This window comes from Triturus cristatus, chromosome 11, assembly GCF_964204655.1.
Source record: "Triturus cristatus chromosome 11, aTriCri1.1, whole genome shotgun sequence".
Taxonomy (NCBI): Eukaryota; Metazoa; Chordata; class Amphibia; order Caudata; family Salamandridae; genus Triturus; species Triturus cristatus.
The window spans coordinates 1,141,898,071-1,141,922,764 of NC_140594.1; the positions used below are offsets into that span (position 1 = coordinate 1,141,898,071).

A 24,694-nucleotide genomic window follows, 5' to 3' on the forward strand; every position below is an offset into this window, starting at 1 on the left:
GTGAGGGCTTGCCCGGTGTGAGGCTTTTGAGCGTTTGGGAGCGTTCGGGACGTGAGAGGACGCTGGACAGGAAACTATGCCAATTTGAAGTATCCAACCTTCCTGCTGCAGCGAGAGGCTCTTTCCGTGGAAATCTGCCACTTGGAGTCCTCTCAACTTGCCCTCTGATAAAACATTTTTCTGAGCCGCAGTTACATCCGATGGTTACAAGGTGGCGCTGCATTCAGGTGAGAGCACAAGTATGCACAAAATCTTGGGGACTTTTGCCAGATTTATCGGTGGATCTTGCCTATTATTTTCAGAGGCTAGATATCGCCTAGAAATGCTTTTTAAAATAGGGTTGCTGGGGTTATAATGTCTGGTCGGGGCTCAGCCCTTTCATTGCCTGCCCCCAGCAAAATATTTATTATCAGCACATGTGAGTGGTGAGTGCTTTATGGAAAATAGCATATATTGGGACAATGAATGTAGCAGATGAGGCGATCGAGATGTCTACCTACGTGTTTGTTTATTTTTTTATATAACGGCTGATTATTCTGTTTCTGATATTTCAGTTTTGTGACATGTTGCATTAAAATATATCCTGCTTGGAGAATATATAAATATTTGCACTGCGTTGGCCGGGAATCGAACCCGGGTCAACTGCTTGGAAGGCAGCTATGCTCACCACTATACCACCAACGCCCTCTGATGTGTGTCCTCTAGGTTCCAGATGTTACAACGCCGAGTGCAGTGGCAATCTTGCACCGGTTCCAATGGTGCATTTGGTGTGGATACCAACATGAAAAGCAGTAGAAATTGTCTTGCAGAGGGTAAAGAACTGGGGATTGAAACCAAGGACAAAGCTGTGCAGAAGAGAAGAAATGGAAAGCAGCAGTACAAATAGTGGAAATGAGCATATGGGCAGCATCGGAAGCAAAGCAGCGAAGAGAAAGGGAGTAAATTCCATGAAATGCATAGGAGATTGATAAAAGCAGAACAAAAAGGGAAGAATGAAATTCAAAGCATGCCCCGAAAAACGTGTGAAGGTCCCACCTGTCATTTATGCTTCTAATTGGGTATCTTTACTTTCAAAGTATAGGGTTGATCCTTTGACGATCACTCTCTTGATTTACAGCAGAGACAGATAGTTGAGAAGTCTTTTCTCACATAGCTAGCACAAGCCTGCGCTTTTCCTTGCTGGCAGGGTGGAAATGACAGATTAGTCCTAGGAAGAAAAATCAAGCAATATTAGCAGAGGATGGTTTCGATCCATCGACCTCTGGGTTATGGGCCCAGCACGCTTCCGCTGCGCCACTCTGCTCCCTTGTGAAAGTGCTCTCTTTATGCAGAGGAGGAGCTTTCAGCGGAGTGGCAAGGGATTGGTGGGGCTCTCTCCTCATTTGCCTAAGCACATCGCAAGGTATGCTGGGTACAGAAAATCTTCATCTTCCCCACTCACAGTCAGTCATAACTGAAAGTGCAGACCCTCTTAGGAATTAGCCGTTTCAGGCCTTTACCAAGACAGCAGCTCTCTGTCCCTGTCCTTTCTCTGTGATCCTAGCACTAGCATACTCAGGATTTGGCTTTACCTGGGAGCCAGAGATCTACCCGGTGAGGGCGAGGCTTTTGAGTGTTTGGGAGCGTTCGGGACGTGAGAGGACGCTGGACAGGAAACTATGCCAATTTGAAGTATCCAACCTTCCTGCTGCAGCGAGAGGCTCTTTCCGTGGAAATCTGCCACTTGGAGTCCTCTCAACTTGCCCTCTGATAAAACATTTTTCTGAGCCACAGTTACATCCGATGGTTACAAGGTGGCGCTGCATTCAGGTGAGAGCACAAGTATGCACAAAATCTTGGGGACTTTTGCCAGATTTATCGGTGGATCTTGCCTATTATTTTCAGAGGCTAGATATCGCCTAGAAATGCTTTTTAAAATAGGGTTGCTGGGGTTATAATGTCTGGTCGGGGCTCAGCCCTTTCATTGCCTGCCCCCAGCAAAATATTTATTATCAGCACATGTGAGTGGTGAGTGCTTTATGGAAAATAGCATATATTGGGACAAGGAATGTAGCAGATGAGGCGATCGAGATGTCTACCTACGTGTTTGTTTATTTTTTTATATAACGGCTGATTATTCTGATATTTCAGTTTTGTGACATGTTGCATTAAAATATATCCTGCTTGGAGAATATATAAATATTTGCACTGCGTTGGCCGGGAATCGAACCCGGGTCAACTGCTTGGAAGGCAGCTATGCTCACCACTATACCACCAACGCCCTCTGATGTGTGTCCTCTAGGTTCCAGATGTTACAACGCCGAGTGCAGTGGCAATCTTGCACCGGTTCCAATGGTGCATTTGGTGTGGATACCAACATGAAAAGCAGTAGAAATTGTCTTGCAGAGGGTAAAGAACTGGGGATTGAAACCAAGGACAAAGCTGTGCAGAAGAGAAGAAATGGAAAGCAGCAGTACAAATAGTGGAAATGAGCATATGGGCAGCATCGGAAGCAAAGCAGCGAAGAGAAAGGGAGTAAATTCCATGAAATGCATAGGAGATTGATAAAAGCAGAACAAAAAGGGAAGAATGAAATTCAAAGCATGCCCCGAAAAACGTGTGAAGGTCCCACCTGTCATTTATGCTTCTAATTGGGTATCTTTACTTTCAAAGTATAGGGTTAATCCTTTGACGATCACTCTCTTGATTTACAGCAGAGACAGATAGTTGAGAAGTCTTTTCTCACATAGCTAGCACAAGCCTGCACTTTTCCTTGCTGGCAGGGTGGAAATGACAGATTAGTCCTAGGAAGAAAAATCAAGCAATATTAGCAGAGGATGGTTTCGATCCATCGACCTCTGGGTTATGGGCCCAGCACGCTTCCGCTGCGCCACTCTGCTCCCTTGTGAAAGTGCTCTCTTTATGCAGAGGAGGAGCTTTCAGCGGAGTGGCAAGGGATTGGTGGGGCTCTCTCCTCATTTGCCTAAGCACATCGCAAGGTATGCTGGGTACAGAAAATCTTCATCTTCCCCACTCACAGTCAGTCATAACTGAAAGTGCAGACCCTCTTAGGAATTAGCCGTTTCAGGCCTTTACCAAGACAGCAGCTCTCTGTCCCTGTCCTTTCTCTGTGATCCTAGCACTAGCATACTCAGGATTTGGCTTTACCTGGGAGCCAGAGATCTACCCGGTGAGGGCTTGCCCAGTGTGAGGCGTTTGAGCGTTTGGGAGCGTTCGGGACGTGAGAGGACGCTGGACAGGAATCTATGCCAATTTAAAGTATCCAACCTTCCTGCTGCAGTGAGAGGCTCTTTCCGTGGAAATCTGCCACTTGGAGTCCTCTCAACTTGCCCTCTGATAAAACATTTTTCTGAGCCGCAGTTACATCCGATGGTTACAAGGTGGCGCTGCATTCAGGTGAGAGCACAAGTATGCACAAAATCTTGGGGACTTTTGACAGATTTATCGGTGGATCTTGCCTATTATTTTCAGAGGCTAGATATCGCCTAGAAATGCTTTTTAAAATAGGGATGCTGGGGTTATAATGTCTGGTCGGGGCTCAGCCCTTTCATTGCCTGCCCCCAGCAAAATATTTATTATCAGCACATGTGAGTGGTGAGTGCTTTATGGAAAATAGCATATATTGGGACAATGAATGTAGCAGATGAGGCGATCGAGATGTCTACCTACGTGTTTGTTTATTTTTTTATATAACGGCTGATTATTCTGATATTTCAGTTTTGTGACATGTTGCATTAAAATATATCCTGCTTGGAGAATATATAAATATTTGCACTGCGTTGGCCGGGAATCGAACTCGGGTCAACTGCTTGGAAGGCAGCTATGCTCACCACTATACCACCAACGCCCTCTGATGTGTGTCCTCTAGGTTCCAGATGTTACAACGCCGAGTGCAGTGGCAATCTTTCACCGGTTCCAATGGTGCATTTGGTGTGGATACCAACATGAAAAGCAGTAGAAATTGTCTTGCAGAGGGTAAAGAACTGGGGATTGAAACCAAGGACAAAGCTGTGCAGAAGAGAAGAAATGGAAAGCAGCAGTACAAATAGTGGAAATGAGCATATGGGCAGCATCGGAAGCAAAGCAGCGAAGAGAAAGGGAGTAAATTCCATGAAATGCATAGGAGATTGATAAAAGCAGAACAAAAAGGGAAGAATGAAATTCAAAGCATGCCCCGAAAAACGTGTGAAGGTCCCACCTGTCATTTATGCTTCTAATTGGGTATCTTTACTTTCAAAGTATAGGGTTGATCCTTTGACGATCACTCTCTTGATTTACAGCAGAGACAGATAGTTGAGAAGTCTTTTCTCACATAGCTAGCACAAGCCTGCGCTTTTCCTTGCTGGCAGGGTGGAAATGACAGATTAGTCCTAGGAAGAAAAATCAAGCAATATTAGCAGAGGATGGTTTCGATCCATCGACCTCTGGGTTATGGGCCCAGCACGCTTCCGCTGCGCCACTCTGCTCCCTTGTGAAAGTGCTCTCTTTATGCAGAGGAGGAGCTTTCAGCGGAGTGGCAAGGGATTGGTGGGGCTCTCTCCTCATTTGCCTAAGCACATCGCAAGGTATGCTGGGTACAGAAAATCTTCATCTTCCCCACTCACAGTCAGTCATAACTGAAAGTGCAGACCCTCTTAGGAATTAGCCGTTTCAGGCCTTTACCAAGACAGCAGCTCTCTGTCCCTGTCCTTTCTCTGTGATCCTAGCACTAGCATACTCAGGATTTGGCTTTACCTGGGAGCCAGAGATCTACCCGGTGAGGGCGAGGCTTTTGAGTGTTTGGGAGCGTTCGGGACGTGAGAGGACGCTGGACAGGAAACTATGCCAATTTGAAGTATCCAACCTTCCTGCTGCAGCGAGAGGCTCTTTCCGTGGAAATCTGCCACTTGGAGTCCTCTCAACTTGCCCTCTGATAAAACATTTTTCTGAGCCGCAGTTACATCCGATGGTTACAAGGTGGCGCTGCATTCAGGTGAGAGCACAAGTATGCACAAAATCTTGGGGACTTTTGCCAGATTTATCGGTGGATCTTGCCTATTATTTTCAGAGGCTAGATATCGCCTAGAAATGCTTTTTAAAATAGGGTTGCTGGGGTTATAATGTCTGGTCGGGGCTCAGCCCTTTCATTGCCTGCCCCCAGCAAAATATTTATTATCAGCACATGTGAGTGGTGAGTGCTTTATGGAAAATAGCATATATTGGGACAAGGAATGTAGCAGATGAGGCGATCGAGATGTCTACCTACGTGTTTGTTTATTTTTTTATATAACGGCTGATTATTCTGATATTTCAGTTTTGTGACATGTTGCATTAAAATATATCCTGCTTGGAGAATATATAAATATTTGCACTGCGTTGGCCGGGAATCGAACCCGGGTCAACTGCTTGGAAGGCAGCTATGCTCACCACTATACCACCAACGCCCTCTGATGTGTGTCCTCTAGGTTCCAGATGTTACAACGCCGAGTGCAGTGGCAATCTTGCACCGGTTCCAATGGTGCATTTGGTGTGGATACCAACATGAAAAGCAGTAGAAATTGTCTTGCAGAGGGTAAAGAACTGGGGATTGAAACCAAGGACAAAGCTGTGCAGAAGAGAAGAAATGGAAAGCAGCAGTACAAATAGTGGAAATGAGCATATGGGCAGCATCGGAAGCAAAGCAGCGAAGAGAAAGGGAGTAAATTCCATGAAATGCATAGGAGATTGATAAAAGCAGAACAAAAAGGGAAGAATGAAATTCAAAGCATGCCCCGAAAAACGTGTGAAGGTCCCACCTGTCATTTATGCTTCTAATTGGGTATCTTTACTTTCAAAGTATAGGGTTGATCCTTTGACGATCACTCTCTTGATTTACAGCAGAGACAGATAGTTGAGAAGTCTTTTCTCACATAGCTAGCACAAGCCTGCGCTTTTCCTTGCTGGCAGGGTGGAAATGACAGATTAGTCCTAGGAAGAAAAATCAAGCAATATTAGCAGAGGATGGTTTCGATCCATCGACCTCTGGGTTATGGGCCCAGCACGCTTCCGCTGCACCACTCTGCTCCCTTGTGAAAGTGCTCTCTTTATGCAGAGGAGGAGCTTTCAGCAGAGTGGCAAGGGATTGGTGGAGCTCTCTCCTCATTTGCCTAAGCACATCGCAAGGTATGCTGGGTACAGAAAATCTTCATCTTCCCCACTCACAGTCAGTCATAACTGAAAGTGCAGATCCTCTTAGGAATTAGCCGTTTCAGGCCTTTACCAAGACAGCAGCTCTCTGTCCCTGTCCTTTCTCTGTGATCCTAGCACTAGCATACTCAGGATTTGGCTTTACCTGGGAGCCAGAGATCTACCCGGTGAGGGCTTGCCTGGTGTGAGGCTTTTGAGTGTTTGGGAGCGTTCGGGACGTGAGAGGACGCTGGACAGGAAACTATGCCAATTTGAAGTATCCAACCTTCCTGCTGCAGTGAGAGGCTCTTTCCGTGGAAATCTGCCACTTGGAGTCCTCTCAACTTGCCCTCTGATAAAACATTTTTCTGAGCCGCAGTTACATCCGATGGTTACAAGGTGGCGCTGCATTCAGGTGAGAGCACAAGTATGCACAAAATCTTGGGGACTTTTGCCAGATTTATCGGTGGATCTTGCCTATTATTTTCAGAGGCTAGATATCGCCTAGAAATGCTTTTTAAAATAGGGTTGCTGGGGTTATAATGTCTGGTCGGGGCTCAGCCCTTTCATTGCCTGCCCCCAGCAAAATATTTATTATCAGCACATGTGAGTGGTGAGTGCTTTATGGAAAATAGCATATATTGGGACAATGAATGTAGCAGATGAGGCGATCGAGATGTCTACCTACGTGTTTGTTTATTTTTTTATATAACGGCTGATTATTCTGTTTCTGATATTTCAGTTTTGTGACATGTTGCATTAAAATATATCCTGCTTGGAGAATATATAAATATTTGCACTGCGTTGGCCGGGAATCGAACCCGGGTCAACTGCTTGGAAGGCAGCTATGCTCACCACTATACCACCAACGCCCTCTGATGTGTGTCCTCTAGGTTCCAGATGTTACAACGCCGAGTGCAGTGGCAATCTTGCACCGGTTCCAATGGTGCATTTGGTGTGGATACCAACATGAAAAGCAGTAGAAATTGTCTTGCAGAGGGTAAAGAACTGGGGATTGAAACCAAGGACAAAGCTGTGCAGAAGAGAAGAAATGGAAAGCAGCAGTACAAATAGTGGAAATGAGCATATGGGCAGCATCGGAAGCAAAGCAGCGAAGAGAAAGGGAGTAAATTCCATGAAATGCATAGGAGATTGATAAAAGCAGAACAAAAAGGGAAGAATGAAATTCAAAGCATGCCCCGAAAAACGTGTGAAGGTCCCACCTGTCATTTATGCTTCTAATTGGGTATCTTTACTTTCAAAGTATAGGGTTAATCCTTTGACGATCACTCTCTTGATTTACAGCAGAGACAGATAGTTGAGAAGTCTTTTCTCACATAGCTAGCACAAGCCTGCACTTTTCCTTGCTGGCAGGGTGGAAATGACAGATTAGTCCTAGGAAGAAAAATCAAGCAATATTAGCAGAGGATGGTTTCGATCCATCGACCTCTGGGTTATGGGCCCAGCACGCTTCCGCTGCGCCACTCTGCTCCCTTGTGAAAGTGCTCTCTTTATGCAGAGGAGGAGCTTTCAGCGGAGTGGCAAGGGATTGGTGGGGCTCTCTCCTCATTTGCCTAAGCACATCGCAAGGTATGCTGGGTACAGAAAATCTTCATCTTCCCCACTCACAGTCAGTCATAACTGAAAGTGCAGACCCTCTTAGGAATTAGCCGTTTCAGGCCTTTACCAAGACAGCAGCTCTCTGTCCCTGTCCTTTCTCTGTGATCCTAGCACTAGCATACTCAGGATTTGGCTTTACCTGGGAGCCAGAGATCTACCCGGTGAGGGCTTGCCCAGTGTGAGGCGTTTGAGCGTTTGGGAGCGTTCGGGACGTGAGAGGACGCTGGACAGGAAACTATGCCAATTTAAAGTATCCAACCTTCCTGCTGCAGTGAGAGGCTCTTTCCGTGGAAATCTGCCACTTGGAGTCCTCTCAACTTGCCCTCTGATAAAACATTTTTCTGAGCCGCAGTTACATCCGATGGTTACAAGGTGGCGCTGCATTCAGGTGAGAGCACAAGTATGCACAAAATCTTGGGGACTTTTGCCAGATTTATCGGTGGATCTTGCCTATTATTTTCAGAGGCTAGATATCGCCTAGAAATGCTTTTTAAAATAGGGTTGCTGGGGTTATAATGTCTGGTCGGGGCTCAGCCCTTTCATTGCCTGCCCCCAGCAAAATATTTATTATCAGCACATGTGAGTGGTGAGTGCTTTATGGAAAATAGCATATATTGGGACAATGAATGTAGCAGATGAGGCGATCGAGATGTCTACCTACGTGTTTGTTTATTTTTTTATATAACGGCTGATTATTCTGATATTTCAGTTTTGTGACATGTTGCATTAAAATATATCCTGCTTGGAGAATATATAAATATTTGCACTGCGTTGGCCGGGAATCGAACCCGGGTCAACTGCTTGGAAGGCAGCTATGCTCACCACTATACCACCAACGCCTTCTGATGTGTGTCCTCTAGCTTCCAGATGTTACAACGCCGAGTGCAGTGGCAATCTTGCACCGGTTCCAATGGTGCATTTGGTGTGGATACCAACATGAAAAGCAGTAGAAATTGTCTTGCAGAGGGTAAAGAACTGGGGATTGAAACCAAGGACAAAGCTGTGCAGAAGAGAAGAAATGGAAAGCAGCAGTACAAATAGTGGAAATGAGCATATGGGCAGCATCGGAAGCAAAGCAGCGAAGAGAAAGGGAGTAAATTCCATGAAATGCATAGGAGATTGATAAAAGCAGAACAAAAAGGGAAGAATGAAATTCAAAGCATGCCCCGAAAAACGTGTGAAGGTCCCACCTGTCATTTATGCTTCTAATTGGGTATCTTTACTTTCAAAGTATAGGGTTGATCCTTTGACGATCACTCTCTTGATTTACAGCAGAGACAGATAGTTGAGAAGTCTTTTCTCACATAGCTAGCACAAGCCTGCGCTTTTCCTTGCTGGCAGGGTGGAAATGACAGATTAGTCCTAGGAAGAAAAATCAAGCAATATTAGCAGAGGATGGTTTCGATCCATCGACCTCTGGGTTATGGGCCCAGCACGCTTCCGCTGCGCCACTCTGCTCCCTTGTGAAAGTGCTCTCTTTATGCAGAGGAGGAGCTTTCAGCGGAGTGGCAAGGGATTGGTGGGGCTCTCTCCTCATTTGCCTAAGCACATCGCAAGGTATGCTGGGTACAGAAAATCTTCATCTTCCCCACTCACAGTCAGTCATAACTGAAAGTGCAGATCCTCTTAGGAATTAACCGTTTCAGGCCTTTACCAAGACAGCAGCTCTCTGTCCCTGTCCTTTCTCTGTGATCCTAGCACTAGCATACTCAGGATTTGGCTTTACCTGGGAGCCAGAGATCTACCCGGTGAGGGCTTGCCCGGTGTGAGGCTTTTGAGCGTTTGGGAGCGTTCGGGACGTGAGAGGACGCTGGACAGGAAACTATGCCAATTTGAAGTATCCAACCTTCCTGCTGCAGCGAGAGGCTCTTTCCGTGGAAATCTGCCACTTGGAGTCCTCTCAACTTGCCCTCTGATAAAACATTTTTCTGAGCCGCAGTTACATCCGATGGTTACAAGGTGGCGCTGCATTCAGGTGAGAGCACAAGTATGCACAAAATCTTGGGGACTTTTGCCAGATTTATCGGTGGATCTTGCCTATTATTTTCAGAGGCTAGATATCGCCTAGAAATGCTTTTTAAAATAGGGTTGCTGGGGTTATAATGTCTGGTCGGGGCTCAGCCCTTTCATTGCCTGCCCCCAGCAAAATATTTATTATCAGCACATGTGAGTGGTGAGTGCTTTATGGAAAATAGCATATATTGGGACAATGAATGTAGCAGATGAGGCGATCGAGATGTCTACCTACGTGTTTGTTTATTTTTTTATATAACGGCTGATTATTCTGTTTCTGATATTTCAGTTTTGTGACATGTTGCATTAAAATATATCCTGCTTGGAGAATATATAAATATTTGCACTGCGTTGGCCAGGAATCGAACCCGGGTCAACTGCTTGGAAGGCAGCTATGCTCACCACTATACCACCAACGCCCTCTGATGTGTGTCCTCTAGGTTCCAGATGTTACAACGCCGAGTGCAGTGGCAATCTTGCACCGGTTCCAATGGTGCATTTGGTGTGGATACCAACATGAAAAGCAGTAGAAATTGTCTTGCAGAGGGTAAAGAACTGGGGATTGAAACCAAGGACAAAGCTGTGCAGAAGAGAAGAAATGGAAAGCAGCAGTACAAATAGTGGAAATGAGCATATGGGCAGCAGCGGAAGCAAAGCAGCGAAGAGAAAGGGAGTAAATTCCATGAAATGCATAGGAGATTGATAAAAGCAGAACAAAAAGGGAAGAATGAAATTCAAAGCATGCCCCGAAAAACGTGTGAAGGTCCCACCTGTCATTTATGCTTCTAATTGGGTATCTTTACTTTCAAAGTATAGGGTTAATCCTTTGACGATCACTCTCTTGATTTACAGCAGAGACAGATAGTTGAGAAGTCTTTTCTCACATAGCTAGCACAAGCCTGCACTTTTCCTTGCTGGCAGGGTGGAAATGACAGATTAGTCCTAGGAAGAAAAATCAAGCAATATTAGCAGAGGATGGTTTCGATCCATCGACCTCTGGGTTATGGGCCCAGCACGCTTCCGCTGCGCCACTCTGCTGCCTTGTGAAAGTGCTCTCTTTATGCAGAGGAGGAGCTTTCAGCGGAGTGGCAAGGGATTGGTGGGGCTCTCTCCTCATTTGCCTAAGCACATCGCAAGGTATGCTGGGTACAGAAAATCTTCATCTTCCCCACTCACAGTCAGTCATAACTGAAAGTGCAGACCCTCTTAGGAATTAGCCGTTTCAGGCCTTTACCAAGACAGCAGCTCTCTGTCCCTGTCCTTTCTCTGTGATCCTAGCACTAGCATACTCAGGATTTGGCTTTACCTGGGAGCCAGAGATCTACCCGGTGAGGGCTTGCCCAGTGTGAGGCGTTTGAGCGTTTGGGAGCGTTCGGGACGTGAGAGGACACTGGACAGGAAACTATGCCAATTTAAAGTATCCAACCTTCCTGCTGCAGTGAGAGGCTCTTTCCGTGGAAATCTGCCACTTGGAGTCCTCTCAACTTACCCTCTGATAAAACATTTTTCTGAGCCGCAGTTACATCCGATAGTTACAAGGTGGCGCTGCATTCAGGTGAGAGCACAAGTATGCACAAAATCTTGGGGACTTTTGCCAGATTTATCGGTGGATCTTGCCTATTATTTTCAGAGGCTAGATATCGCCTAGAAATGCTTTTTAAAATAGGGTTGCTGGGGTTATAATGTCTGGTCGGGGCTCAGGCCTTTCATTGCCTGCCCCCAGCAAAATATTTATTATCAGTACATGTGAGTGGTGAGTGCTTTATGGAAAATAGCATATATTGGGACAATGAATGTAGCAGATGAGGCGATCGAGATGTCTACCTACGTGTTTGTTTATTTTTTTATATAACGGCTGATTATTCTGATATTTCAGTTTTGTGACATGTTGCATTAAAATATATCCTGCTTGGAGAATATATAAATATTTGCACTGCGTTGGCCGGGAATCGAACCCGGGTCAACTGCTTGGAAGGCAGCTATGCTCACCACTATACCACCAACGCCTTCTGATGTGTGTCCTCTAGCTTCCAGATGTTACAACGCCGAGTGCAGTGGCAATCTTGCACCGGTTCCAATGGTGCATTTGGTGTGGATACCAACATGAAAAGCAGTAGAAATTGTCTTGCAGAGGGTAAAGAACTGGGGATTGAAACCAAGGACAAAGCTGTGCAGAAGAGAAGAAATGGAAAGCAGCAGTACAAATAGTGGAAATGAGCATATGGGCAGCATCGGAAGCAAAGCAGCGAAGAGAAAGGGAGTAAATTCCATGAAATGCATAGGAGATTGATAAAAGCAGAACAAAAAGGGAAGAATGAAATTCAAAGCATGCCCCGAAAAACGTGTGAAGGTCCCACCTGTCATTTATGCTTCTAATTGGGTATCTTTACTTTCAAAGTATAGGGTTGATCCTTTGACGATCACTCTCTTGATTTACAGCAGAGACAGATAGTTGAGAAGTCTTTTCTCACATAGCTAGCACAAGCCTGCGCTTTTCCTTGCTGGCAGGGTGGAAATGACAGATTAGTCCTAGGAAGAAAAATCAAGCAATATTAGCAGAGGATGGTTTCGATCCATCGACCTCTGGGTTATGGGCCCAGCACGCTTCCGCTGCGCCACTCTGCTCCCTTGTGAAAGTGCTCTCTTTATGCAGAGGAGGAGCTTTCAGCGGAGTGGCAAGGGATTGGTGGGGCTCTCTCCTCATTTGCCTAAGCACATCGCAAGGTATGCTGGGTACAGAAAATCTTCATCTTCCCCACTCACAGTCAGTCATAACTGAAAGTGCAGACCCTCTTAGGAATTAGCCGTTTCAGGCCTTTACCAAGACAGCAGCTCTCTGTCCCTGTCCTTTCTCTGTGATCCTAGCACTAGCATACTCAGGATTTGGCTTTACCTGGGAGCCAGAGATCTACCCGGTGAGGGCTTGCCCGGTGTGAGGCTTTTGAGCGTTTGGGAGCGTTCGGGACGTGAGAGGACGCTGGACAGGAAACTATGCCAATTTGAAGTATCCAACCTTCCTGCTGCAGCGAGAGGCTCTTTCCGTGGAAATCTGCCACTTGGAGTCCTCTCAACTTGCCCTCTGATAAAACATTTTTCTGAGCCGCAGTTACATCCGATGGTTACAAGGTGGCGCTGCATTCAGGTGAGAGCACAAGTATGCACAAAATCTTGGGGACTTTTGCCAGATTTATCGGTGGATCTTGCCTATTATTTTCAGAGGCTAGATATCGCCTAGAAATGCTTTTTAAAATAGGGTTGCTGGGGTTATAATGTCTGGTCGGGGCTCAGCCCTTTCATTGCCTGCCCCCAGCAAAATATTTATTATCAGCACATGTGAGTGGTGAGTGCTTTATGGAAAATAGCATATATTGGGACAATGAATGTAGCAGATGAGGCGATCGAGATGTCTACCTACGTGTTTGTTTATTTTTTTATATAACGGCTGATTATTCTGATATTTCAGTTTTGTGACATGTTGCATTAAAATATATCCTGCTTGGAGAATATATAAATATTTGCACTGCGTTGGCCGGGAATCGAACCCGGGTCAACTGCTTGGAAGGCAGCTATGCTCACCACTATACCACCAACGCCTTCTGATGTGTGTCCTCTAGCTTCCAGATGTTACAACGCCGAGTGCAGTGGCAATCTTGCACCGGTTCCAATGCTGCATTTGGTGTGGATACCAACATGAAAAGCAGTAGAAATTGTCTTGCAGAGGGTAAAGAACTGGGGATTGAAACCAAGGACAAAGCTGTGCAGAAGAGAAGAAATGGAAAGCAGCAGTACAAATAGTGGAAATGAGCATATGGGCAGCATCGGAAGCAAAGCAGCGAAGAGAAAGGGAGTAAATTCCATGAAATGCATAGGAGATTGATAAAAGCAGAACAAAAAGGGAAGAATGAAATTCAAAGCATGCCCCGAAAAACGTGTGAAGGTCCCACCTGTCATTTATGCTTCTAATTGGGTATCTTTACTTTCAAAGTATAGGGTTGATCCTTTGACGATCACTCTCTTGATTTACAGCAGAGACAGATAGTTGAGAAGTCTTTTCTCACATAGCTAGCACAAGCCTGCGCTTTTCCTTGCTGGCAGGGTGGAAATGACAGATTAGTCCTAGGAAGAAAAATCAAGCAATATTAGCAGAGGATGGTTTCGATCCATCGACCTCTGGGTTATGGGCCCAGCACGCTTCCGCTGCGCCACTCTGCTCCCTTGTGAAAGTGCTCTCTTTATGCAGAGGAGGAGCTTTCAGCGGAGTGGCAAGGGATTGGTGGGGCTCTCTCCTCATTTGCCTAAGCACATCGCAAGGTATGCTGGGTACAGAAAATCTTCATCTTCCCCACTCACAGTCAGTCATAACTGAAAGTGCAGATCCTCTTAGGAATTAACCGTTTCAGGCCTTTACCAAGACAGCAGCTCTCTGTCCCTGTCCTTTCTCTGTGATCCTAGCACTAGCATACTCAGGATTTGGCTTTACCTGGGAGCCAGAGATCTACCCGGTGAGGGCTTGCCCGGTGTGAGGCTTTTGAGCGTTTGGGAGCGTTCGGGACGTGAGAGGACGCTGGACAGGAAACTATGCCAATTTGAAGTATCCAACCTTCCTGCTGCAGCGAGAGGCTCTTTCCGTGGAAATCTGCCACTTGGAGTCCTCTCAACTTGCCCTCTGATAAAACATTTTTCTGAGCCGCAGTTACATCCGATGGTTACAAGGTGGCGCTGCATTCAGGTGAGAGCACAAGTATGCACAAAATCTTGGGGACTTTTGCCAGATTTATCGGTGGATCTTGCCTATTATTTTCAGAGGCTAGATATCGCCTAGAAATGCTTTTTAAAATAGGGTTGCTGGGGTTATAATGTCTGGTCGGGGCTCAGCCCTTTCATTGCCTGCCCCCAGCAAAATATTTATTATCAGCACATGTGAGTGGTGAGTGCTTTATGGAAAATAGCATATATTGGGACAATGAATGTAGCAGATGAGGCGATCGAGATGTCTACCTACGTGTTTGTTTATTTTTTTATATAACGGCTGATTATTCTGTTTCTGATATTTCAGTTTTGTGACATGTTGCATTAAAATATATCCTGCTTGGAGAATATATAAATATTTGCACTGCGTTGGCCGGGAATCGAACCCGGGTCAACTGCTTGGAAGGCAGCTATGCTCACCACTATACCACCAACGCCCTCTGATGTGTGTCCTCTAGGTTCCAGATGTTACAACGCCGAGTGCAGTGGCAATCTTGCACCGGTTCCAATGGTGCATTTGGTGTGGATACCAACATGAAAAGCAGTAGAAATTGTCTTGCAGAGGGTAAAGAACTGGGGATTGAAACCAAGGACAAAGCTGTGCAGAAGAGAAGAAATGGAAAGCAGCAGTACAAATAGTGGAAATGAGCATATGAGCAGCATCGGAAGCAAAGCAGCGAAGAGAAAGGGAGTAAATTCCATGAAATGCATAGGAGATTGATAAAAGCAGAACAAAAAGGGAAGAATGAAATTCAAAGCATGCCCCGAAAAACGTGTGAAGGTCCCACCTGTCATTTATGCTTCTAATTGGGTATCTTTACTTTCAAAGTATAGGGTTGATCCTTTGACGATCACTCTCTTGATTTACAGCAGAGACAGATAGTTGAGAAGTCTTTTCTCACATAGCTAGCACAAGCCTGCGCTTTTCCTTGCTGGCAGGGTGGAAATGACAGATTAGTCCTAGGAAGAAAAATCAAGCAATATTAGCAGAGGATGGTTTCGATCCATCGACCTCTGGGTTATGGGCCCAGCACGCTTCCGCTGCGCCACTCTGCTCCCTTGTGAAAGTGCTCTCTTTATGCAGAGGAGGAGCTTTCAGCGGAGTGGCAAGGGATTGGTGGGGCTCTCTCCTCATTTGCCTAAGCACATCGCAAGGTATGCTGGGTACAGAAAATCTTCATCTTCCCCACTCACAGTCAGTCATAACTGAAAGTGCAGATCCTCTTAGGAATTAACCGTTTCAGGCCTTTACCAAGACAGCAGCTCTCTGTCCCTGTCCTTTCTCTGTGATCCTAGCACTAGCATACTCAGGATTTGGCTTTACCTGGGAGCCAGAGATCTACCCGGTGAGGGCTTGCCCGGTGTGAGGCTTTTGAGCGTTTGGGAGCGTTCGGGACGTGAGAGGACGCTGGACAGGAAACTATGCCAATTTGAAGTATCCAACCTTCCTGCTGCAGCGAGAGGCTCTTTCCGTGGAAATCTGCCACTTGGAGTCCTCTCAACTTGCCCTCTGATAAAACATTTTTCTGAGCCGCAGTTACATCCGATGGTTACAAGGTGGCGCTGCATTCAGGTGAGAGCACAAGTATGCACAAAATCTTGGGGACTTTTGACAGATTTATCGGTGGATCTTGCCTATTATTTTCAGAGGCTAGATATCGCCTAGAAATGCTTTTTAAAATAGGGATGCTGGGGTTATAATGTCTGGTCGGGGCTCAGCCCTTTCATTGCCTGCCCCCAGCAAAATATTTATTATCAGCACATGTGAGTGGTGAGTGCTTTATGGAAAATAGCATATATTGGGACAATGAATGTAGCAGATGAGGCGATCGAGATGTCTACCTACGTGTTTGTTTATTTTTTTATATAACGGCTGATTATTCTGATATTTCAGTTTTGTGACATGTTGCATTAAAATATATCCTGCTTGGAGAATATATAAATATTTGCACTGCGTTGGCCGGGAATCGAACTCGGGTCAACTGCTTGGAAGGCAGCTATGCTCACCACTATACCACCAACGCCCTCTGATGTGTGTCCTCTAGGTTCCAGATGTTACAACGCCGAGTGCAGTGGCAATCTTTCACCGGTTCCAATGGTGCATTTGGTGTGGATACCAACATGAAAAGCAGTAGAAATTGTCTTGCAGAGGGTAAAGAACTGGGGATTGAAACCAAGGACAAAGCTGTGCAGAAGAGAAGAAATGGAAAGCAGCAGTACAAATAGTGGAAATGAGCATATGGGCAGCATCGGAAGCAAAGCAGCGAAGAGAAAGGGAGTAAATTCCATGAAATGCATAGGAGATTGATAAAAGCAGAACAAAAAGGGAAGAATGAAATTCAAAGCATGCCCCGAAAAACGTGTGAAGGTCCCACCTGTCATTTATGCTTCTAATTGGGTATCTTTACTTTCAAAGTATAGGGTTGATCCTTTGACGATCACTCTCTTGATTTACAGCAGAGACAGATAGTTGAGAAGTCTTTTCTCACATAGCTAGCACAAGCCTGCGCTTTTCCTTGCTGGCAGGGTGGAAATGACAGATTAGTCCTAGGAAGAAAAATCAAGCAATATTAGCAGAGGATGGTTTCGATCCATCGACCTCTGGGTTATGGGCCCAGCACGCTTCCGCTGCGCCACTCTGCTCCCTTGTGAAAGTGCTCTCTTTATGCAGAGCAGGAGCTTTCAGCGGAGTGGCAAGGGATTGGTGGGGCTCTCTCCTCATTTGCCTAAGCACATCGCAAGGTATGCTGGGTACAGAAAATCTTCATCTTCCCCACTCACAGTCAGTCATAACTGAAAGTGCAGACCCTCTTAGGAATTAGCCGTTTCAGGCCTTTACCAAGACAGCAGCTCTCTGTCCCTGTCCTTTCTCTGTGATCCTAGCACTAGCATACTCAGGATTTGGCTTTACCTGGGAGCCAGAGATCTACCCGGTGAGGGCGAGGCTTTTGAGTGTTTGGGAGCGTTCGGGACGTGAGAGGACGCTGGACAGGAAACTATGCCAATTTGAAGTATCCAACCTTCCTGCTGCAGCGAGAGGCTCTTTCCGTGGAAATCTGCCACTTGGAGTCCTCTCAACTTGCCCTCTGATAAAACATTTTTCTGAGCCGCAGTTACATCCGATGGTTACAAGGTGGCGCTGCATTCAGGTGAGAGCACAAGTATGCACAAAATCTTGGGGACTTTTGCCAGATTTATCGGTGGATCTTGCCTATTATTTTCAGAGGCTAGATATCGCCTAGAAATGCTTTTTAAAATAGGGTTGCTGGGGTTATAATGTCTGGTCGGGGCTCAGCCCTTTCATTGCCTGCCCCCAGCAAAATATTTATTATCAGCACATGTGAGTGGTGAGTGCTTTATGGAAAATAGCATATATTGGGACAATGAATGTAGCAGATGAGGCGATCGAGATGTCTACCTACGTGTTTGTTTATTTTTTTATATAACGGCTGATTATTCTGATATTTCAGTTTTGTGACATGTTGCATTAAAATATATCCTGCTTGGAGAATATATAAATATTTGCACTGCGTTGGCCGGGAATCGAACCCGGGTCAATTGCTTGGAAGGCAGCTATGCTCACCACTATACCACCAACGCCTTCTGATGTGTGTCCTCTAGGTTCCAGATGTTACAACGCCGAGTGCAGTGGCAATCTTGCACCGGTTCCAATGGTGCATTTGGTGTGGATACCAACATGAAAAGCAGTAGAAATTGTCTTGCAGAGGGTAAAGAACTGGGGATTGAAACCAAGGACAAAGCTGTGCAGAAGAGAAGAAATGGAAAGCAGCAGTACAAATAGTGGAAATGAGCATATGGGCAGCATCGGAAGCAAAGCAGCGAAGAGAAAGGGAGTAAATTCCATGAAATGCATAGGAGATTGATAAAAGCAGAACAAAAAGGGAAGAATGAAATTCAAAGCATGCCCCGAAAAACGTGTGAAGGTCCCACCTGTCATTTATGCTTCTAATTGGGTATCTTTACTTTCAAAGTATAGGGTTGATCCTTTGACGATCACTCTCTTGATTTACAGCAGAGACAGATAGTTGAGAAGTCTTTTCTCACATAGCTAGCACAAGCCTGCGCTTTTCCTTGCTGGCAGGGTGGAAATGACAGATTAGTCCTAGGAAGAAAAATCAAGCAATATTAGCAGAGGATGGTTTCGATCCATCGACCTCTGGGTTATGGGCCCAGCACGCTTCCGCTGCACCACTCTGCTCCCTTGTGAAAGTGCTCTCTTTATGCAGAGGAGGAGCTTTCAGCGGAGTGGCAAGGGATTGGTGGGGCTCTCTCCTCATTTGCCTAAGCACATCGCAAGGTATGCTGGGTACAGAAAATCTTCATCTTCCCCACTCACAGTCAGTCATAACTGAAAGTGCAGACCCTCTTAGGAATTAGCCGTTTCAGGCCTTTACCAAGACAGCAGCTCTCTGTCCCTGTCCTTTCTCTGTGATCCTAGCACTAGCATACTCAGGATTTGGCTTTACCTGGGAGCCAGAGATCTACCCGGTGAGGGCTTGCCTGGTGTGAGGCTTTTGAGTGTTTGGGAGCGTTCGGGACGTGAGAGGACGCTGGACAGGAAACTATGCCAATTTGAAGTATCCAACCTTCCTGCTGCAGTGAGAGGCTCTTTCCGTGGAAATCTGCCACTTGGAGTCCTCTCAACTTGCCCTCTGATAAAACATTTTTCTGAGCCGCAGTTACATCCGATGGTTACAAGGTGGCGCTGCATTCAGGTGAGAGCACAAGTATGCACAAAATCTTGGGGACTTTTGCCAGATTTATCGGTGGATCTTGCCTATTATTTTCAGAGGCTAGATATCGCCTAGAAATGCTTTTTAAAATAGGGTTGCTGGGGTTATAATGTCTGGTCGGGGCTCAGCCCTTTCATTGCCTGCCCCCAGCAAAATATTTATTATCAGCACATGTGAGTGGTGAGTGCTTTATGGAAAATAGCATATATTGGGACAATGAATGTAGCAGATGAGGCGATCGAGATGTCTACCTACGTGTTTGTTTATTTTTTTATATAACGGCTGATTAGGGGAACAACCTTTACAACGCAACTTTTACAACGCACTACCTTTACAACGCATTTTTTACAACGCATAATCCATTACAACGCATGACATTACAACGCATGACACTACAACGCATTTTTAAAAACTACCTTTACAACGCATTCCATTACAACGCATACTACCATTACAACGCATACCATTACAACGCATAATATTACACTACACTATCCAACACTTACCCTACTGTTGCACCCCCTGGAGTTAGAATAGTAATTTTTACCCCTATACTATCCAACACTTACCCTACTGTTGCACCCCCTGGAGTTAGAATAGTAATTTTTACCCCTATACTATCCAACACTTACCCTACTGTTGCACCCCCTGGAGTTAGAATAGTAATTTTTACCCCTATACTATCCAACACTTACCCTACTGTTGCACCCCCTGGAGTTAGAATAGTAATTTTTACCCCTATACTATCCAACACTTATTCTACTGTTGCACCCCCTGGAGTTAGAATAGTAATTTTTACCCCTATACTATCCAACACTTACCCTACTGTTGCACCCTCTGGAGTTAGAATAGTAATTTTTACCCCTATACTATCCAACACTTACCCTACTGTTGCACCCCCTGGAGTTAGAATAGTAATTTTTACCCCTATACTATCCAACACTTACCCTACTGATGCACCCCCTGGAGTTAGAATAGTAATTTTTACCCCTATACTATCCAACACTTACCCCACTGTTGCACCCCCTGGAGTTAGAATAGTAATTTTTACCCCTATACTATCCAACACTTACCCTACTGTTGCACCCCCTGGAGTTAGAATAGTAATTTTTACCCCTATACTATCCAACATTTACCCTACTGTTGCACCCCCTGGAGTTAGAAAAGTAACTTTTACCCCTATACTATCTAATACTTACCTTAAATGCAATTTAATATTATGCGTTGTAATGGTATGCGTTGTAAAGGTAGTATGCGTTGTAATGGAAATGCGTTGTAAAGGTAGTTTTTAAAAATGCGTTGTAGTGTCATGCGTTGTAATGTCATGCGTTGTAATGGATTATGCGTTGTAAAAAATGCGTTGTAAGTGCATGCGTTGTAAAAGTGTGCGTTGTAACGTCATACATCCGGCTGATTATTCTGTTTCTGATATTTCAGTTTTGTGACATGTTGCATTAAAATATATCCTGCTTGGAGAATATATAAATATTTGCACTGCGTTGGCCGGGAATCGAACCCGGGTCAACTGCTTGGAAGGCAGCTATGCTCACCACTATACCACCAACGCCCTCTGATGTGTGTCCTCTAGGTTCCAGATGTTACAACGCCGAGTGCAGTGGCAATCTTGCACCGGTTCCAATGGTGCATTTGGTGTGGATACCAACATGAAAAGCAGTAGAAATTGTCTTGCAGAGGGTAAAGAACTGGGGATTGAAACCAAGGACAAAGCTGTGCAGAAGAGAAGAAATGGAAAGCAGCAGTACAAATAGTGGAAATGAGCATATGGGCAGCATCGGAAGCAAAGCAGCGAAGAGAAAGGGAGTAAATTCCATGAAATGCATAGGAGATTGATAAAAGCAGAACAAAAAGGGAAGAATGAAATTCAAAGCATGCCCCGAAAAACGTGTGAAGGTCCCACCTGTCATTTATGCTTCTAATTGGGTATCTTTACTTTCAAAGTATAGGGTTAATCCTTTGACGATCACTCTCTTGATTTACAGCAGAGACAGATAGTTGAGAAGTCTTTTCTCACATAGCTAGCACAAGCCTGCACTTTTCCTTGCTGGCAGGGTGGAAATGACAGATTAGTCCTAGGAAGAAAAATCAAGCAATATTAGCAGAGGATGGTTTCGATCCATCGACCTCTGGGTTATGGGCCCAGCACGCTTCCGCTGCGCCACTCTGCTCCCTTGTGAAAGTGCTCTCTTTATGCAGAGGAGGAGCTTTCAGCGGAGTGGCAAGGGATTGGTGGGGCTCTCTCCTCATTTGCCTAAGCACATCGCAAGGTATGCTGGGTACAGAAAATCTTCATCTTCCCCACTCACAGTCAGTCATAACTGAAAGTGCAGACCCTCTTAGGAATTAGCCGTTTCAGGCCTTTACCAAGACAGCAGCTCTCTGTCCCTGTCCTTTCTCTGTGATCCTAGCACTAGCATACTCAGGATTTGGCTTTACCTGGGAGCCAGAGATCTACCCGGTGAGGGCTTGCCCAGTGTGAGGCGTTTGAGCGTTTGGGAGCGTTCGGGACGTGAGAGGACGCTGGACAGGAAACTATGCCAATTTAAAGTATCCAACCTTCCTGCTGCAGTGAGAGGCTCTTTCCGTGGAAATCTGCCACTTGGAGTCCTCTCAACTTGCCCTCTGATAAAACATTTTTCTGAGCCGCAGTTACATCCGATGGTTACAAGGTGGCGCTGCATTCAGGTGAGAGCACAAGTATGCACAAAATCTTGGGGACTTTTGCCAGATTTATCGGTGGATCTTGCCTATTATTTTCAGAGGCTAGATATCGCCTAGAAATGCTTTTTAAAATAGGGTTGCTGGGGTTATAATGTCTGGTCGGGGCTCAGCCCTTTCATTGCCTGCCCCCAGCAAAATATTTATTATCAGCACATGTGAGTGGTGAGTGCTTTATGGAAAATAGCATATATTGGGACAATGAATGTAGCAGATGAGGCGATCGAGATGTCTACCTACGTGTTTGTTTATTTTTTTATATAACGGCTGATTATTCTGATATTTCAGTTTTGTGACATGTTGCATTAAAATATATCCTGCTTGGAGAATATATAAATATTTGCACTGCGTTGGCCGGGAATCGAACCCGGGTCAACTGCTTGGAAGGCAGCTATGCTCACCACTATACCACCAACGCCTTCTGATGTGTGTCCTCTAGCTTCCAGATGTTACAACGCCGAGTGCAGTGGCAATCTTGCACCGGTTCCAATGGTGCATTTGGTGTGGATACCAACATGAAAAGCAGTAGAAATTGTCTTGCAGAGGGTAAAGAACTGGGGATTGAAACCAAGGACAAAGCTGTGCAGAAGAGAAGAAATGGAAAGCAGCAGTACAAATAGTGGAAATGAGCATATGGGCAGCATCGGAAGCAAAGCAGCGAAGAGAAAGGGAGTAAATTCCATGAAATGCATAGGAGATTGATAAAAGCAGAACAAAAAGGGAAGAATGAAATTCAAAGCATGCCCCGAAAAACGTGTGAAGGTCCCACCTGTCATTTATGCTTCTAATTGGGTATCTTTACTTTCAAAGTATAGGGTTGATCCTTTGACGATCACTCTCTTGATTTACAGCAGAGACAGATAGTTGAGAAGTCTTTTCTCACATAGCTAGCACAAGCCTGCGCTTTTCCTTGCTGGCAGGGTGGAAATGACAGATTAGTCCTAGGAAGAAAAATCAAGCAATATTAGCAGAGGATGGTTTCGATCCATCGACCTCTGGGTTATGGGCCCAGCACGCTTCCGCTGCGCCACTCTGCTCCCTTGTGAAAGTGCTCTCTTTATGCAGAGGAGGAGCTTTCAGCGGAGTGGCAAGGGATTGGTGGGGCTCTCTCCTCATTTGCCTAAGCACATCGCAAGGTATGCTGGGTACAGAAAATCTTCATCTTCCCCACTCACAGTCAGTCATAACTGAAAGTGCAGATCCTCTTAGGAATTAACCGTTTCAGGCCTTTACCAAGACAGCAGCTCTCTGTCCCTGTCCCTTCTCTGTGATCCTAGCACTAGCATACTCAGGATTTGGCTTTACCTGGGAGCCAGAGATCTACCCGGTGAGGGCGAGGCTTTTGAGCGTTTGGGAGCGTTCGGGACGTGAGAGGACGCTGGACAGGAAACTATGCCAATTTGAAGTATCCAACCTTCCTGCTGCAGCGAGAGGCTCTTTCTGTGGAAATCTGCCACTTGGAGTCCTCTCAACTTGCCCTCTGATAAAACATTTTTCTGAGCCGCAGTTACATCCGATGGTTACAAGGTGGCGCTGCATTCAGGTGAGAGCACAAGTATGCACAAAATCTTGGGGACTTTTGCCAGATTTATCGGTGGATCTTGCCTATTATTTTCAGAGGCTAGATATCGCCTAGAAATGCTTTTTAAAATAGGGTTGCTGGGGTTATAATGTCTGGTCGGGGCTCAGCCCTTTCATTGCCTGCCCCCAGCAAAATATTTATTATCAGCACATGTGAGTGGTGAGTGCTTTATGGAAAATAGCATATATTGGGACAATGAATGTAGCAGATGAGGCGATCGAGATGTCTACCTACGTGTTTGTTTATTTTTTTATATAACGGCTGATTATTCTGTTTCTGATATTTCAGTTTTGTGACATGTTGCATTAAAATATATCCTGCTTGGAGAATATATAAATATTTGCACTGCGTTGGCCGGGAATCGAACCCGGGTCAACTGCTTGGAAGGCAGCTATGCTCACCACTATACCACCAACGCCCTCTGATGTGTGTCCTCTAGGTTCCAGATGTTACAACGCCGAGTGCAGTGGCAATCTTGCACCGGTTCCAATGGTGCATTTGGTGTGGATACCAACATGAAAAGCAGTAGAAATTGTCTTGCAGAGGGTAAAGAACTGGGGATTGAAACCAAGGACAAAGCTGTGCAGAAGAGAAGAAATGGAAAGCAGCAGTACAAATAGTGGAAATGAGCATATGGGCAGCAGCGGAAGCAAAGCAGCGAAGAGAAAGGGAGTGAATTCCATGAAATGCATAGGAGATTGATAAAAGCAGAACAAAAAGGGAAGAATGAAATTCAAAGCATGCCCCGAAAAACGTGTGAAGGTCCCAAATGTCATTTATGCTTCTAATTGGGTATCTTTACTTTCAAAGTATAGGGTTAATCCTTTGACGATCACTCTCTTGATTTACAGCAGAGACAGATAGTTGAGAAGTCTTTTCTCACATAGCTAGCACAAGCCTGCACTTTTCCTTGCTGGCAGGGTGGAAATGACAGATTAGTCCTAGGAAGAAAAATCAAGCAATATTAGCAGAGGATGGTTTCGATCCATCGACCTCTGGGTTATGGGCCCAGCACGCTTCCGCTGCGCCACTCTGCTGCCTTGTGAAAGTGCTCTCTTTATGCAGAGGAGGAGCTTTCAGCGGAGTGGCAAGGGAT

The 24,694-nt window shown here is 45.4% G+C and overlaps 11 non-coding genes across 11 annotated transcripts; all 11 read right to left on the reverse strand.

Annotated features, from left to right (window-relative positions):
* Window positions 1-612: 612 nt before the first annotated feature.
* Window positions 613-684, reverse strand: TRNAG-UCC (transfer RNA glycine (anticodon UCC)). Its single transcript has one exon. It is a non-coding gene; the product is annotated as a tRNA-Gly (tRNA).
* Window positions 685-2,188: 1,504 nt separating this feature from the next.
* On the reverse strand, window positions 2,189-2,260 carry TRNAG-UCC (transfer RNA glycine (anticodon UCC)). Its single transcript has one exon. It is a non-coding gene; the product is annotated as a tRNA-Gly (tRNA).
* Window positions 2,261-5,351: 3,091 nt separating this feature from the next.
* On the reverse strand, window positions 5,352-5,423 carry TRNAG-UCC (transfer RNA glycine (anticodon UCC)). The gene has a single exon. It is a non-coding gene; the product is annotated as a tRNA-Gly (tRNA).
* A 1,521-nt stretch (window positions 5,424-6,944) lies between these two features.
* On the reverse strand, window positions 6,945-7,016 carry TRNAG-UCC (transfer RNA glycine (anticodon UCC)). The gene has a single exon. It is a non-coding gene; the product is annotated as a tRNA-Gly (tRNA).
* A 1,515-nt stretch (window positions 7,017-8,531) lies between these two features.
* Window positions 8,532-8,603, reverse strand: TRNAG-UCC (transfer RNA glycine (anticodon UCC)). The gene has a single exon. It is a non-coding gene; the product is annotated as a tRNA-Gly (tRNA).
* Window positions 8,604-11,711: 3,108 nt separating this feature from the next.
* TRNAG-UCC (transfer RNA glycine (anticodon UCC)) lies at window positions 11,712-11,783 on the reverse strand. Its single transcript has one exon. It is a non-coding gene; the product is annotated as a tRNA-Gly (tRNA).
* A 1,515-nt stretch (window positions 11,784-13,298) lies between these two features.
* On the reverse strand, window positions 13,299-13,370 carry TRNAG-UCC (transfer RNA glycine (anticodon UCC)). Its single transcript has one exon. It is a non-coding gene; the product is annotated as a tRNA-Gly (tRNA).
* Window positions 13,371-14,891: 1,521 nt separating this feature from the next.
* TRNAG-UCC (transfer RNA glycine (anticodon UCC)) lies at window positions 14,892-14,963 on the reverse strand. Its single transcript has one exon. It is a non-coding gene; the product is annotated as a tRNA-Gly (tRNA).
* Window positions 14,964-20,775: 5,812 nt separating this feature from the next.
* On the reverse strand, window positions 20,776-20,847 carry TRNAG-UCC (transfer RNA glycine (anticodon UCC)). The gene has a single exon. It is a non-coding gene; the product is annotated as a tRNA-Gly (tRNA).
* Window positions 20,848-22,362: 1,515 nt separating this feature from the next.
* Window positions 22,363-22,434, reverse strand: TRNAG-UCC (transfer RNA glycine (anticodon UCC)). The gene has a single exon. It is a non-coding gene; the product is annotated as a tRNA-Gly (tRNA).
* Window positions 22,435-23,944: 1,510 nt separating this feature from the next.
* Window positions 23,945-24,016, reverse strand: TRNAG-UCC (transfer RNA glycine (anticodon UCC)). The gene has a single exon. It is a non-coding gene; the product is annotated as a tRNA-Gly (tRNA).
* Between the last annotated feature and the right edge of the window lie 678 nt (window positions 24,017-24,694).